This window comes from Lycium barbarum, chromosome 6, assembly GCF_019175385.1.
Source record: "Lycium barbarum isolate Lr01 chromosome 6, ASM1917538v2, whole genome shotgun sequence".
In the NCBI taxonomy this organism is placed as follows: Eukaryota; Viridiplantae; Streptophyta; class Magnoliopsida; order Solanales; family Solanaceae; genus Lycium; species Lycium barbarum.
The window spans coordinates 110,274,956-110,290,854 of NC_083342.1; the positions used below are offsets into that span (position 1 = coordinate 110,274,956).

Below are 15,899 nucleotides of genomic sequence, written 5' to 3' on the forward strand. Positions count from 1 at the left end.
GTCTGTTCCAGTTATAAATGAGTTTCCAGAGGTCTTTCACAAAGATCTTCGAGGAGTCCCTCCTGACAGGGAGATTGACTTTGGAATTGATCTACTTCCCAGCACTAAGCCGATATTTATTCCGCCGTACAGAATGGCTCCAGCAGAGTTAAAAGAGTTAAAAGCTCAGTTGAAAGATCTTCTTGATAAGGGGTTTATTAGGCCCAGTGTTTCACGTTAGGGTGCTGTCACACCCCAGTCCTGATAGGGCACGATGGGCACTCGACCCTTTACTTAGAGCCGAGCGAACCCGCTGGTTCTCGTTGTATTCATAATCTCACTAGACTCTTAAATCACGAAATGAAATGCATAATAAAAGCTTTTCAAAAACATTCTTTTCGTCTTTCTCAAATCAAGTAAAAATCTGTAATCATATGAAATTTGTAACATAATGCATAATGATGCATCGGCTTGCAGAGCCGCTTGCAAGACTGACATGCTATATATGTGACTCTGTCTGCAAAGTCTCTAACATAAATCAATATACCATAACATAGATAATCTGACTCGGAAACACTCAGGAAGGAAATGGAGCTCGTCAATCCAGCTAGAACATCTTCTAGCAATATCTTCTACTCATTTGTATACACCTGCTTGGCATGAAACACAGTGTCCATAATAAGGGACGTCAGTACGAATAATGTACTGAGTATGTAAGGCATGAATAACAACATAATATAGATATGAAAGGTAACAAGGAATAAGAGAGATAACCTGTATATCTGAATGCCTCATAAGGCGGACGTCATGCATGCTTAGCCTTAAAAAAAACATTTCTATACATATACACAGTACCATGCCCGACCATTAATGCTCGGTGTCATATATATATAGTATCATGCCCGACCATTAAGGATCAGTGTTATCATCCTTATCCCGCGTCCGGCCTCCCGCGTCCGGGGCAATATCATAACATGCCCACTGCAGTGGTATGCACATCTATGTGTCATGCCCGGCCGACTATAGCGCGGCGCGGTGTGAGAAAATACATACACAGATATATATAAAGCATGCATAAGAGCCCAATCAAAATCCATGACTATATCGGAGTGACGTAAGGTCGGTAGCCTCCGATTATATTATGGATCAATCATCATCGTTTATCCCACCTTGAAGGAACAAGGGTCATAAGGTGAGATTACCAACAATGAAGGAAATTAAGAAATTACAAAGTAAGCTCAATCACCTCATAATAATATAAAGTTCATGTACATGGAAATCTCTATGAATAAAATCATCTCATAATAACATGAAATCAGTATGCCTTGGAGCTTGGATAAATAAATCCCTCATAATCATCATCATGGTTATCAGAAAAAAAAAATTATTCATCTTTTCCATCATAAAACTTTAAGAGTCATAAATCTCTAACATTCTTGGAAATGAATTTTTTTATGGAATTCATGCATGGTTTGGTAGAAAAATAATCATGCCTTTAGAAGCTCAATAAGATCATAAGGATCACGAAATTCGTGGACTTCTAGCATTTGCGGAACCAATGATATTATGGGTACGACACAAAGGTTTATAACGAAAGGATCATGCTTTTAGAAAGAAGGGGACTAGCCTTAACATACCTGGAAGATAATTTCTCGACTTCCAACTTACTTCCTATCTTGCAATTCACTTAAGATCATTCGTAGCCACGTAATCTACATATAAAACAATTCATACTGTTGTTAGGATCATCATCATACGCTCGTCTTAAGCCCTTAATTAAAATCCTATTTGATTCTGTCGAAATTCGGGCAGCATCTCCCCTGTTTATATGCCTAGCCCGAAATCATAATATCAACAACCAATCAACAACAACAATACCAACACCATACAAGATAAATATATGTATTTTTATCCAAAATTCTCTTCAACCCTCAATCCATAAGCCAACAACACCAACACAACAACTATAACTTTTATTCTTGCAATTATTCCTTAATCAATGTTGATAAAGAAAGAAATTCAATGATTCATACCTTATATTTGCTAAAGTAACAAGATCTTCAATATTTACTTGTTCCCAAGCTACTCCAACACAAAAATGAAATCATAATCTCGTCTACACGTTGTCCGGACTTCGATTAGTATTCCGTAGCTTGAATTTTGCTCAAGACCCTCACCTCTATGTGAGATTTAAGACCCTTTTTGTTGCTGAATTTTCTGGAAGGTTTTGGACAATTTTGATGATGAAAAATGGGGTTTTAACCCCTTTTATAGTAGCTAAGGTCGGCTGCACTGTAGCAGTACTGTAGCGGTATTGTAGCATCCCTGTTTTCTGCTTTGTCAGCTCAGTTTGTAACGTCTATAATTCTCTACTCCGATGTCCTATCGACGAGAGATTTGTTGCATTAGAAACTAGACTCGACGAATTTCATTTTTGGCTTTTGAAACACCTTAAAACACCTAATATACTAGGAGATATGCCCCTCCAAAGTTGATTAAAAATCTGCCCAACATTTCTCAAATTTTCGTCAAACTTATTTTCTTCAATTTCCTTGATCTCGAAATCGTCCAAAATTCTCCATACACGATATTTATCATTTATTATACTTGATAATGGCCATGTTCTTGTGTTTCAAAATAGTCTTTCCCGATTACGACTTACGAGATCCTAATTCATTCTTTACTTCATTGTTACATACTTCCCATGGCTTGTACCTTCCAAAACATCATGGGACGTCTCTGATACTTCATTACTATGGTGATGTACGTGGCATGCTCACACTCTGAAAGTGCGGGGTGTAACATTCTCCCCCTCTTCAAAAACATTCGTCCTCGAATTTTGAGGTAGAGTTCGCTCCGAGGTAGATGTCAATGTTTTTACCCGTCTTTGTCGGTATTTACTTTACTTACTTGCAGTCTTACTTACTTATTTAAAGCTGAACTTATCCGAATTATGCAGTTTATCCTTCCTCTTCTGTAGCCAAAATTTATGCCTGTACTCAAGGTCATCCCTTTTCTTATTATTTGTCTGTCTACTTACTCTCCATGCTTTATCGCTTTCATTGTCTCTTTAGCCTTCGTTGTTTACATTCTCGTATGCCCTTTCATCCCGTGCTTACCACATACTTTTATCCAATTTTGATCTCATATTGTTTTTATTCAGAAATTCTTGTCCACTTCGATCCCCACGTATCTTTCTTACGTTTCACAGATGTGCCAAGCCTTTATCTCCTCAGAGTTGACTTATTCTTATTCTTACCTCCTTAAAGATAACCTCAAGGCTGATCACATTTAGAATCTTCTGCTTTCTATAGCAGTCGAATTAATCTTTTCGGTACTTTATCTTTTAACTAGTCTAACACCGAAATGTCTTGCTTAATTTCTCTTTCCTTCAATTGGACTTCTGGCACTTGGCTAACTAAAGGCAATTCTTGTACTTATATCGAAAACATCTCAAACCTCTTCTTTTTAATAATTCATTTCCTTCAGTTTACGCTTAAAGTTTCTGATCCTTAGTTCGGCTAATAAATTAGGGGTGAATTCAGAAGTTTGTCGAAAAATAACCAAGATTCTTAGTCATGCAGCGAATTCGGATCTTTTCATTCTTTCTTTTGTCTGTAACCTTCATTTGTTCCTTTTTCCAATAAGAGTCATCATGTTGCTAGTTCTACGAGATTTCATTGTCACCCGATTGATCTAATCAAACGCAATATCTTTTGATCACTTCCTTTGGGTTTCTCCTTCTACCTTTAACCTTTGCCCGATTGTCACATAATAAGTCTTTCCCGTAGTTTGACGAAATTATCTGTCATTTCGATTTACTAATCAAGCGGATCTCTTAATTCCTTAAATGTCCATCTCCTTTAGTTATATCCTTGAATCCTTTTCCTGTGATCTTGTCTTCATCTACTTCCACGACTTCACCTTCCGTTGACTTAGTCCCTCCTATTCCGCGGCCCTCTATTTCTCTACTAGTAGGCAACTTCTTTTTTTAGCTGCGGAACTTTTCCTTGCTTGCTTCTCTAGTGCTACTTTAGATTATTCCTCTTGGTACTAATCAATTTTACATACATACTATCTCATCTCCTTTTTAATTCCTTAGTCGAACTGCTTAATTCCTTGTATTGTCATCATAGTTCTACCTATGGTAGCGCCTAGATGGCTTGCAATAGCATTTCCTTGCCAATGGTTTATCATTCTCGTTAACTACTTTACCTCAGATTACTCATCCAATGCGTCAAAAATACATAGCCAAGAGATCTATATTCAAATGGGACTCCATTCGACCCATACAACAATCCTCAACACCATTCCTTATACTCTTGTATACAACATTTTCTTATCATCGTTGTTATCCCCTATCACAAGATTATACTTACAACATACTAATGATCATATCTCCAGCTAGTCTACTATTCAAAATATCTTCAAATCCGTGGTTGAATCTTTCCTCCAATCTCCTCTCCTCAATTCTTAACATCATTACAGAATGACTCATAAGCCGGAGAATAAAATAAAATCTTACTTAATCATAATTTCCTTTCAATACGAGTGTGCTTCCCTCTTTAAGTCCTTGGCTCTCCTATAGCAGCGGCTAATTGGGACTTAACTAGCTTCCATTCCTCTTCAAATATTTATTGTCACCTCCACACTATTTTACTAGCCATTTTATCAAGACGATTATTTATATGGTCCTATGACATACACTCTCACGATTTAATATAAACGGTGACTTATGATTTCACGACGCAGGAGATATTTTCTAGTCTCAGGTACTTCTGTTGTCATGCTATCCATAGGCATACTGTCTTTCTTTCTTTTAACGATCATTGAAATTCCTATAAATATTCCTCTTTTAAACTCTCATCTCTTCCAACGCCGCGATTTTTCTTTAGTAATCCCGTCTGTCCCTGATACTTATCCCTGATAACTTGTAGGCCTTCTCACTTCCTCCGTTACCTTTTTGGGGTACGTTCGCTGCATATTTAATTGTAACAAAATATTTCTCTGGTACGAGCAATTCGAATCATAGTCCGGGACACGCCGTATTGCATTGACAAAACTTATTTCCTTTGATTTGCTAAACCTTCATTATCTTGTCATGCCTCCTTTCCCCTGTCTGTCTCATAATATACTTGCATTTAGTCTATTTTCACTTTTCTTTAGCACATCCTTGCTTTATTAGTTCCTCTCGAATTTTGACTCCTTCAAGCCGGTACATTTCTTTCTTATGTACTAGGGAATATTCTAATTCGTCTAAGAATGTCCTCATATACCAGTAACATTCGAGTATTGACCGTCTTTGGTAGTCAATTGGCCGACCCTAGCGATCCTTCAACTTATCTAGTCCATATAATGCCAGAGTTACTATCATCGCATGGTTTGACTTATTTCTCTTTTGCTAATTGAATTCTTGTATCAAGTCAGATGTCCACACATATTGGACAAAACTCAAACCACTTCCTTCCTTCATGCCTAATAGTCCCCTAGGTTAATTAATCAATCGTGACATTAGAATTCGTTAGGCTCCTTATATTATGCCCGACTGTACCATGCTCCTTCAGCCGTAAAATAGTGCATTACATTTATTCATACGTATATACCATTATTGGTCTGGACCGAGAAAGAAAAACTGTGCAGGACCCCGCTTTCCTTTCGCGATGCTGACAAAAAGCGCAATGTCCTGAGACCGTCTGCTTTCCTTCCGCGATGCGGACGAAAAACGGAAAATTCTGAGGCCTTCTGCTTTCCTTCCGCGATGCGGAAGGAAAGCCTGATCCTGGAGCTGATTTTGGATGAGAAGTCAATGATCTGATCTTGGCCTTTCAGAGTGACATACGGTCATAACCTCCGAATGAATTATGGAGCTCGTATCGAATCCAAAGAATTAGCTTAATGATGATAAACATGATAATATGGTAAGAATCAATCAAATAAGTAAGGCATTAAGATCTGAAATACGTAGCATAGGAATGGAGTGAAGTTGTTATGAAATACTCATGTTCATGTTCTAGTTGGGTTCGTGCCAAAGAAAGAAGGAAACGAACACCTTACATACCTTATCCGGCATGCCACCACTTAAAGAGCTCCTTACATCGGAGCTTGCCCTTCACCCGAGCCTATGTATCGAGAAATATATCATCAATCATAGTTTCATCGCATTTCCATCAACTTATAAGTGCTCATAGACATCCTTTCCCCAGTACCCTTGAGATTTCTCTTACTCTTAGTTCTCGATTCCGAGTTGGGTTTATATCATACCAGTAAAAGTCGATACTTTCTCTCATTTTCTCACAATTCGTCCTTTTCTTAATTTAGCTCATAGTGTCCCATGGTTTCTCTTAACTAATCCTTCTTGTTCTCATCATGCAATTTTAGTAAAATACACCCTTTTCTTTCTTCCTTCGTTCATTTCTTATTTCCCTTTACGATAGCATAGCTTGCTCGTATGTATGTTCATTTCTCGTATATTCGTCTTGTTTCCTTTATAATCGTATCTCTATCCCAAGTCCACTGTCGTATGCCATCACTGTATACCCTTGGCCAACCTTATTAATTTATTAAACTTCTTCTCATAGTCGCCAATCACATAACTTCTTTTTAATTAATTTATAACCGCATTTTCTCGTACTTCTGTCCTCAAGGTCCTCCTAGATTTCCGTTGCTCTTAAAGTACTCTTTTCCAGTTTGCCACTTAATAGTATCTACTTAGAAGTTTGCAGAACATTCCACTATGAGTACAAACCCGTCTTGATCTCGTATATATATATATATACTTCTAGGGCGAAACTTTCCCGTACTTGTTAACTTCCTTCCCATATCAATATCTCTTGGTTATCACTTACTAACCAATCTAATTTATAAATCGTAATACTGTATTTGAGTTCCTAATGTCAGCTTTCTTTATGTTTCCAATAGGTCCCATAATTGTTTCTTCAATCATGACTTACCAAATGGCTGATGATCACCTTTTCCCTTTACTCTTTCTCTATAGTCATGCAAACAATTCAATTTGCAAAAATTTCGACAGAGTTTCCTCTATAATTCATACTACCTCATTCCTGCACACAACCCAGAAAAACACATCCAATGCCCCACAGAGCAATCACAAATACCCATAATATCTTGCTCAAGTTCTTATATCAACGTCTATCCATATTAATAAAATAGGAAACATACCTTTCAAATGAACAACTTCAATTCTCAGCAATTACCTCGTAGTGGCATAATCAACTGCTTGTTCATGATCAAAACATTTGGGCTTAGAATCAGGGACATCATATCCTATGATTTAGCTCTATGGCACGATCTAAGATGAGAAAGAAGAGTAACCACCCTAGATGCCCCGTAGCCTCCTGTTTATAAATGTGGCGCGCTTCACACCATAAACAGGACTCTACTGGACACGACTTTGCAGACAACCCCTAGGACGAACTGCTCTGATACCAATTTGTCACATCCCAGTCCTGATAGGGCATGATGGGCACCCGACCCTTTACTTAGAGTCGAGCGAACCCGCTGGTTCTCGTTATTTTCATAATCTCACTGGACTCTTAAATCACGAAATGAAATGCCTAATGAAAGCTTTTCAAAAAAATTATTTTCGTCTTTCTCAAATCAAGTAAAAATCTGTAATCATATGAAATTTGTAACATAATGCATAATGATACATCGGCTTGCAGAGCCGCTTGCAAGACTGACATGCTATATATGTGACTTTGTCTGCAAAGTCTCTAACATAAATCAATATACCATAACATAGATACTCTGACTCGATAACACTCCGGAAGGAAATGGAGCTCGCCAATCTAGCTGGAACATCTTCTAGCAATATCCTCTACTCATCTGTATACACCTGCGTGGCAAGAAACGCAGCGTCCACAAGAAGGGACGTCAGTACGAATAATGTACTGAGTATGTAAGGCATGAATAATAACATAATATAGATATGAAAGGTAACAAGGAATAAGAGAGATAACCTGTACATCTGAATGCCTCATAAGGCGGATGTCATGCATGCTTAGACTTTAAAAAAAACATTTCTATACATACACACAGTACCATGCCCGGCCATTAAGGCTTGGTGTCATATATATATATATAGTATCATGCCCGGCCATTAAGGCTCGGTGTTATCATACTTAGCCCGCGTCCGGGCCTCCCGCGTCTGGGGCAATATCATAACATGCCCACTGCAGTGGTGTGCACATCTACGTGTCATGCCCGACCGACTATAGCGCGACGCGGTGTGAGAAAATACATACATACATATATATAAAGCATGCATAAGAGCCCAATCAAAAGCCACGACTATATCGGAGTGACGTAAGGTCGGTAGCCTCCGATTATATTATGGATCAATCATCATCGTTTATCCCACCTTGAAGGAACAAGGGTCATAAGGTGAGATTATCAACAATGAAGGAAATTAAGAAATTGCAAAGTAAGTTCAATCACCTCATAATAATATACAGCTCATGTACATGGAAATCTCTATGAATAAAATCATCTCATAATAACATGAAATTTGTATGCCTTAGAGCTTGGATAAATAAATCCCTCATAATCATCATCATGGTTATCATAAAAAAAATTATTGATCTTTGCCATCATAAAACTTTAAGAGTCATAAATCTCTAACATTCTTGGAAATGAAAATTTTATGGAATTCATGCATGGTTTGGTAGAAAAATAATCATGCCTTTAGAAACTCAATAAAATCATAAGGATCACGAAATTCGTGGACTTCTAGCATTTGCGGAACCAATGATATTATGGGTACGACACAAAGGTTTATAACGAAAGGATCATACTTTTAGAAAGAAGGGGACTAGCCTTAACATACCTGGAAGATAATTTCTCGACTTCCAACTTACTTCCTGTCTTGCAATTCACTTAAGATCATTCGTAGCCACGTAATCTACATATAAAACCATTCATACTGTTGTTAGGATCATCATCATACGCTCGTCTTAAGCCCTTAATTAAAATCCTTTTAGATTCTGTCGAAATTCGGGCAACATCTCCCCTGTTTATATGCCTAGCCCGAAATTATAATATCAACAACCAATCAACAACAACAATACCAACACCATACAAGATAAATATATGTATTTTCATCCAAAATTCTCTTCAACCCTCAATCCATAAGCCAACAACACCAACACAACAACTATAACTTTTATTCTTGCAATTATTCCTTAATCAATATTGATAAAGAAAGAAATTCAATGATTCATACCTTGTATTTACTAAAGTAACAAGATCATCAATATTTACTTGTTCCCAAGCTACTCCAACACAAAAATGAAATCATAATCGCGTCTACACGTTGTCCGGACTTCGATTAGTATTCCGTAGCTTGAATTTTGCTCAAGACCCTCACTTCTATGTGAGATTTAAGACCCTTTTTGTTACTGAATTTTCTGGAAGGTTTTGGAAAATTTTGATGATGAAAAATGGGGTTTTAACCCCTTTTATAGTAGCTAAGGTCGGCTGCACTGTAGCGGTACTGTAGCGGTACTGTAGCATCCCTGTTTTCTGCTTTGTCAGCTCAGTTTGTAACGTCTATAATTCTCTACTCCGATGTCCTATCGATGAGAGATTTGTTGCATTAGAAACTAGACTCGACGAACTTCATTTTTGGCTTTTGAAACACCTTAAAACTCCTAATATGCTAGGAGATATGCCCCTCCAAAGTTGATTAAAAATCTGCCCGACATTTCTCAAATTTTCGTCAAACTTATTTTCTTCAATTTGCTTGATCTCGAAATCTTCCGAAACTCTCCATACACGATATTTATCATTTATTATACTTGATAATGGTCATGTTCTTGTGTTTCAAAATAGTCTTTCCCGATTACGACTTACGAGATCCTAATTCATTCTTTACTTCATTGTTACATACTTCCCATGACTTGTACCTTCCAAAACATCATGGGACGTCTCCGATACTTCATTACTATGGTGATGTACGTGGCATGCTCACGCTCTGAAAGTGCGGGGTGTAACAGGTGCACCAGTTTTGTTTGTTCGAAAGAAAGATGGTTCCTTAAGCATGTGTATTGACTACCGCCAATTGAACAAAGTCACCATTAAGAATAGGTACCCTCTTCTCGGAATAGATGAATTATTTGACCAACTTCAGGGTGGCCAATGTTATTCCAAGATTGACCTCAGATCAGGCTACCATCAGTTAAAGGTTAAGGAAGTTGATATTCCGAAGACCGCTTGCAAAACCCGTTATGGCCATTTTGAATTTCTTGTTATGTCATTTGGGTTGACAAATGCGCTAGCTTCTTTTATGGATCTTATGAATAGTGTCTTCAAGCCTTATCTCGATTTATTCGTCATTGTCTTTATTGATGATATTTTGGTGTATGCCCGTAGTGAAGATGATCATGCAGAACATCTCAGAATAGTGTTACAGTCTCTTAAAGATCGCGAACTTTTTGCAAAATTCTCGAAGTGTGAGTTTTGGCTTAAGTCAATGGTGTTCTTAAGCCATTTGATCTCAAGTGAAGGTGTTAAAGCTGATTCTCAAAAGATTGATACCGTAAGGAGTTGGCCTAGACCCACCTCAGTTTCTGATATAAGAAGTTTCTTGGGTCTGGCAGGCTATTATAGTCGTTTTGTTGAAGGATTTTCCTCTATTTCTGCTCCGTTGACCAAGTTGACTCAGAAAAAGGTTAAGTTTCAATGGTCAGATGCTTGTGAGCGAAGCTTGGAAGGGTTGAAGAAGAGACTAACTTCTGCTCCAGTTTTAACGCTACCAGAAGGAACCGAAGGGTTCGTGGTTTATTGTGATGCTTCGGGAGTTGATCTCGGATGTGTCTTAATGCAACATGGTAGGGTTGTTGCTTATGCGTCTAGACAGCTTAAGACTCATGAAAAGAATTATCCGACTCATGACTTAGAGTTGGCAGCTGTGGTTTTTGCACTTAAGATATGGCGTCATTATTTGTATGGAGTGCATGTTGATATTTTCACAGATCATAAAAGCTTGCAGTATATCTTCAAGCAAAGGGAGATGAATCTTAGGTAGAGGAGATGGCTCGAATTGCTTAAGGATTATGATGTGGATATTCTCTATCATCCGGGGAAAGCGAATGTTGTAGCCGATGCTCTTAGTCGGCATTCCATGGGAAGTTTAGGCCACATTGATGCAGATAAGAAAGTTATGACCAAAGAAGTTCACAGTTTGGCCAGTCTTGGAGTTCGACTTTTGGACTCTGAGGATGGCGGCGTAGTTGTTCGGAATAGAGCTCTTTTCTCCTTAGTGATTGAAGTCAAAGAGAAACTTTGAGGCAGCTGAGAGAGGGGATTCACAAGCATAAGATGACGGCTTTTGAACAAGGGGGAGATAATGGTACCTTGAGGTACCGAGGCAGATTATGTATCCCAGATGTAGATGGGCTTAGAGAGCGAATCATGTCAGAAGCTCAAAACTCCAGGTATTCCATTCACCCAAGTGCCACTAAGATGTACCATGATCTTAAGGAGATTTATTGGTGGAATGATATGAAGAAAAATGTGGCAGATTTTGTAGCTAAGTGTCCGAATTGTCAGCAAGTGAAAGCCGAACACTAGAGGCCCGGTGGCTTGGCTCAGAATATTGATATTCCTGTCTAGAAATGGGAAATGATCAATATAGACTTTGTATCAGGTCTACCTCGTTCAGCTAGGAGGCATGACTCTATTTGGGTGATCGTTGACCGACTTACTAAGTCAGCGCGCTTTTTGCCAGTAAAGACTACAGATTCAGTAGAGGATTACGCCAAGTTATATGTCAATGAAATTGTCAGATTACATGGGACCCCAGTGTCTAATGTTATGCCCTAATTTTAACTGATTAAAACTAGTTCACAACTTATGACTATGTTTCCTCTGGTTTTGCAAATTTTCAGAGTCGCCACCTAATTTTAGGAAATATTAGGAAACCATTTGTAAAAATGTAAACTCCATTTTTTAGTCTTTGAAACCTATGAGATTCTAGGTAAGGGTTTTATTTACCCCAAGGGGAAGTCCTATTTGAATTCTAGAAATCTTTCAATAGGCTTACTTCATCTCAAACAGCGTGTTGTGCTTACCAGTTGATTTAATGTGTTATTATTTAGACTCTAATCCTTCTTTTCTTATCTTTTGCATGAGCAACACTCGGGAGAACATTTGGATTTATGGCATGACTCCATTATCTACCCAAAATTAGAAGAGCAACCTTCTTCCTCTCTTCAAATTTCACGCCTCCGTATCAGTTTATATATGTTGTTTATATAATTCAACTAACTTTTTGTGAACTTGCTATTTGTACATATGCAGTACTTGGTCTGTGTTTTTGGTTTGTATAAACCAACCGAGGATGATGGTAAATTTAGTCACTACTTTTCCCTCTCCCCTTGGATAATTAATCTTGGCTTAGGCATGTTAGAATCCTAATCGCTAATATTTTCAGCTTTTGTTTATGCGCTATCAGGTTAAAAAATGATTTCCAACTAAAGGAAATTAACGGAAAAAATTCCTTTTTGAGTTCATTGCTCATCGAACTAACGTTTCTTTTTAATCCCTTTTAACAAAAGTGAGCGATTTAAATAGGGGTTTCAAAAAGGTAAGATGCATATTTTATGGGTAATTATTTTCTATTTAATGCTAACATATGGAACAGGTCAGATTCATTAAGTTTAAATGAGGAAATTATATTAGGGCCCGAGTATGGTGGCTCAGGCTATTTTATACTATCTTATTTTCAGTAATTCCTTTAATCATCTTTTCATAATGTGTGTGTATATATATATATATATATATATATATATATATATATATATATATATATATATTATTCTCATGTCACAAAATAGCTATTTTCAAAATATGACATACCATATTTACACATTATCTTCTAATCCTCGCATCTATATATATTATATACTAATCCTCTCATTTTCTATACTATATTATACAAAGAAAAAAAACACACACACACACATTTTCACAAATTAGCTTCTACACAAAGTCACGGCATAACAGTCCTTAAGAGTATTTGAAGAAAGCAGACCCAAAAAATGTACAGAACTCAAAAAATAAACCAGCCCAGATAATCAAACGACTACATGTTAATTCTGTAAACCGAGAATGAAACGAGGCGAAGTTTTCATATATGTCTAGATTCCAACTCAAAATATACTTAACAAGAATTATCCCATCACCTTAACCATGATAACATTACAAATTTCTATGGAAAAAGAAGTAGAACTGTCTTTTTTAAAAAAAAAAAATATTTACTTGATCATACGAGAAGATAACAACAAAGGGAATACCAAATTTGCATAGAAGCTCATATTACACTCTCAAAAATCAGTAGTTTCCCTTGTTAAATTCATGGTTTCTACAGGTCATTTTTTTTCACTGATTTATGTTAGAAATAGGAATGTCACGGACTAAAAAAAATGACTGAAACATAGAGTTAGCCAAGCGACGAGGTTAAACACATATTCGACGAAATTAGTCGCCTTACACTAATTTACAACAAACGAAGAGAGAACACATTCCAGCCAACCAAACCAAGTAAACGACGAGAAATACTTGAACGACTACATTTCTACTTCTTATAAAATGAAAGACGAAGAGAGGACGAGTGTGATTACCTTCTCCGAGACAGCGAACTGAGGCTATTATCGTCGTCGAGTCTCGGAATCCGCTTGAAGTGGTCTTTGCTCAGCCGAGAACTAAAAGAAGGGATTTCGACAATCAAAACTTAGAGTAAAAAAAATAAGATTTTTCCGAGAATCCAAGTTTTTAGCAAAGGGAATTTTATGAGGGAAAACTTGAAAAATAAAAGGGATTTTTTTGTGGTTGTTGAACTTGTCCTAAAACAGCCCATGGAGGCTGGTATTTATAGCCGAAGGTTCGGTGTTTCAACATCTTGTTCATGAGGCTTTTGCCTTGGAATTTCGGATTAAAGGGAGGGAAAATTCTGAGATTTCAAAAAGATGAAGAAAAAGTGACGGATTCTCACCTTTTTTCAGAGGTGAAGTGAAAGCTAGAGGTCCGAATCTAATGGTTTTTTCCATGGTTTTAGGCCCCAACGGATTGGAACGAGCCTTTACCCTATGGATTGTTGGAAGATCTGCCTAGAAACCCAAAGATACTTGCGTGTTTTTCGATTTGGTGGTTGATTCGACTTGGACGAGCTGTTCAAAGCTCTGTCACTTGAAGAAAAAGGACTGGGGTTGATGGGAGATGGTGTCTGTTCTTTATACGGTGGTCCGACGGGTGTGGTGGCGGTGAGGCGACGTGACGGGGCTAGGGTGGATGGTGACGGGGAGAAGAGGTTGTTTGGTTGAAGAGGAGTGTAGGGATCGGTTCACTTTTTGTTAGAATGAAAATGGGTTGAAGACTTAGTTTGGGGATTTAGGTATTTTAGTGTTTGTTGGGCTGGGTCGGGTCCTATGGGTATTGGGCTTGGAGTGAATGGTTTTGGGCTACTCATTTTGTTTAAGGGGAAAAGGGAATTGGCCCAATATTATGGGTAGATAATTTAATCTCTAATCCCTCTTTACTTCAATCGATTAATTAAAATATGCTTCTTTGTCCAAATTAATTCCCACAAAAATGCATACCTATATAAATTACAATACAAATAATTTAATATACATATTTAGTTTAAAAATAGAGTAAAAGATGATTAATACGGTAATAAGTAGGATTAAAGGGAAAATGCCAATGCCAATATTGATATACGAATATCAACATTATTTTTTCGAATGATTTTAATATATATAAAAAAATTTAGTCATTTTTAATTATAAAATATGATGTTTGGTAATTTTTAAGAAACAATAAAAATGTTCTTAACTTTAGAGATATATATATCGAAAAATAGCGTAATGATTAGTGAAAATATTCCTAACTTGTTTGGGGAATTTTCAGGACTAAAAAGCATAGTGAAATTAATTAAACGAAAAATGAGGGCCAAAATTGGGTGTCAACAGCTTGTCTCTCTTCGACCAAGGATGATGATACAATCTTTGGACGAAGACGTTGACATAAACCTGATTTTGTCCCGACGAGTAAGTCAAATTGGGTTTGGAAAGAGTACAAGTGAAAAAGAGTAATTCTTTTTAGGGATGGAGGGGTGAGTTTATGAATTTGACCGAACTCTGGTTCCTGAGTAGCCTACATATCTCGGGTCATAAGAGAGTCAGGTCGATGTAGTTCGAACAAGGAGACGATAAAATTTTGAGAGGTCCTCAAAATTTTGCCACAGTGTCTATATTGTGAGGACACTGGCTCTCTTGTTATGGACAGGGGATAATAGTTTTGTTGAAGATTTGTAAGGTTGAGTTGTTGAAAATTTTTGAGTGATCCTAAAAAATTTGTCCCAGTGTTGTAGTTATGGTAACACGAGGTTTCGGAGATGGAAAGGGTAGTGGTTTCAGCATGAGCGAAAATGGCTAGAATGGAATATGACTAGCTTGAATGTGAGTCCCCTACGTATTGAAGAGGACAGGAATTAATTCAGTTTTTAAAGAAAATGAGAAGATAGAAAATTTCGAGGGTTCCTCAAAATTTTGTCCCAGTGTCGAATTATGGTGACATTAGATGTTGTTAGGAAGATGTGGTCAAGTTTTGGGGGGAGACGACTGCTGATGAAAAAGATCTTTCTGAAAACGGGATATACTTTTGCAGCCTCCTGATTATAAATGTGGCGGCCGCAACACACCCATAATCGAGACTCTACACGAATGCATCTTCTTGCCGTCATAGGATCATATCAGCCCGTCGTAGAGGATTGACGCTCAAAACTGTCCCAGTATCGCGTTATGACGACCTTAGGATGCGAAAGAATTTGACTGAGCCTCCAGAATGTAGATTCTCAGAGGAAGTAACTGTCTTTTTTTAAAAAAAATGAGAGAAAAACTAAT

At 37.4% G+C, this 15,899-nt stretch overlaps 1 long non-coding RNA gene across 2 annotated transcripts; it reads right to left on the minus strand.

Annotated features, from left to right (window-relative positions):
* Positions 1-327: 327 nt before the first annotated feature.
* On the minus strand, positions 328-14,348 carry LOC132645441 (uncharacterized). Of its 2 annotated transcripts, none has more exons than XR_009584106.1 (5): positions 13,991-14,348; positions 13,620-13,700; positions 8,825-8,899; positions 1,617-7,834; positions 328-629 (listed from the first exon to the last, which is right to left on the minus strand). It is a non-coding gene; the product is annotated as an uncharacterized LOC132645441 (long non-coding RNA). The 2 variants fall into 2 exon arrangements; XR_009584105.1 differs by having other exon boundaries at positions 754-7,834.
* Positions 14,349-15,899: the final 1,551 nt, after the last annotated feature.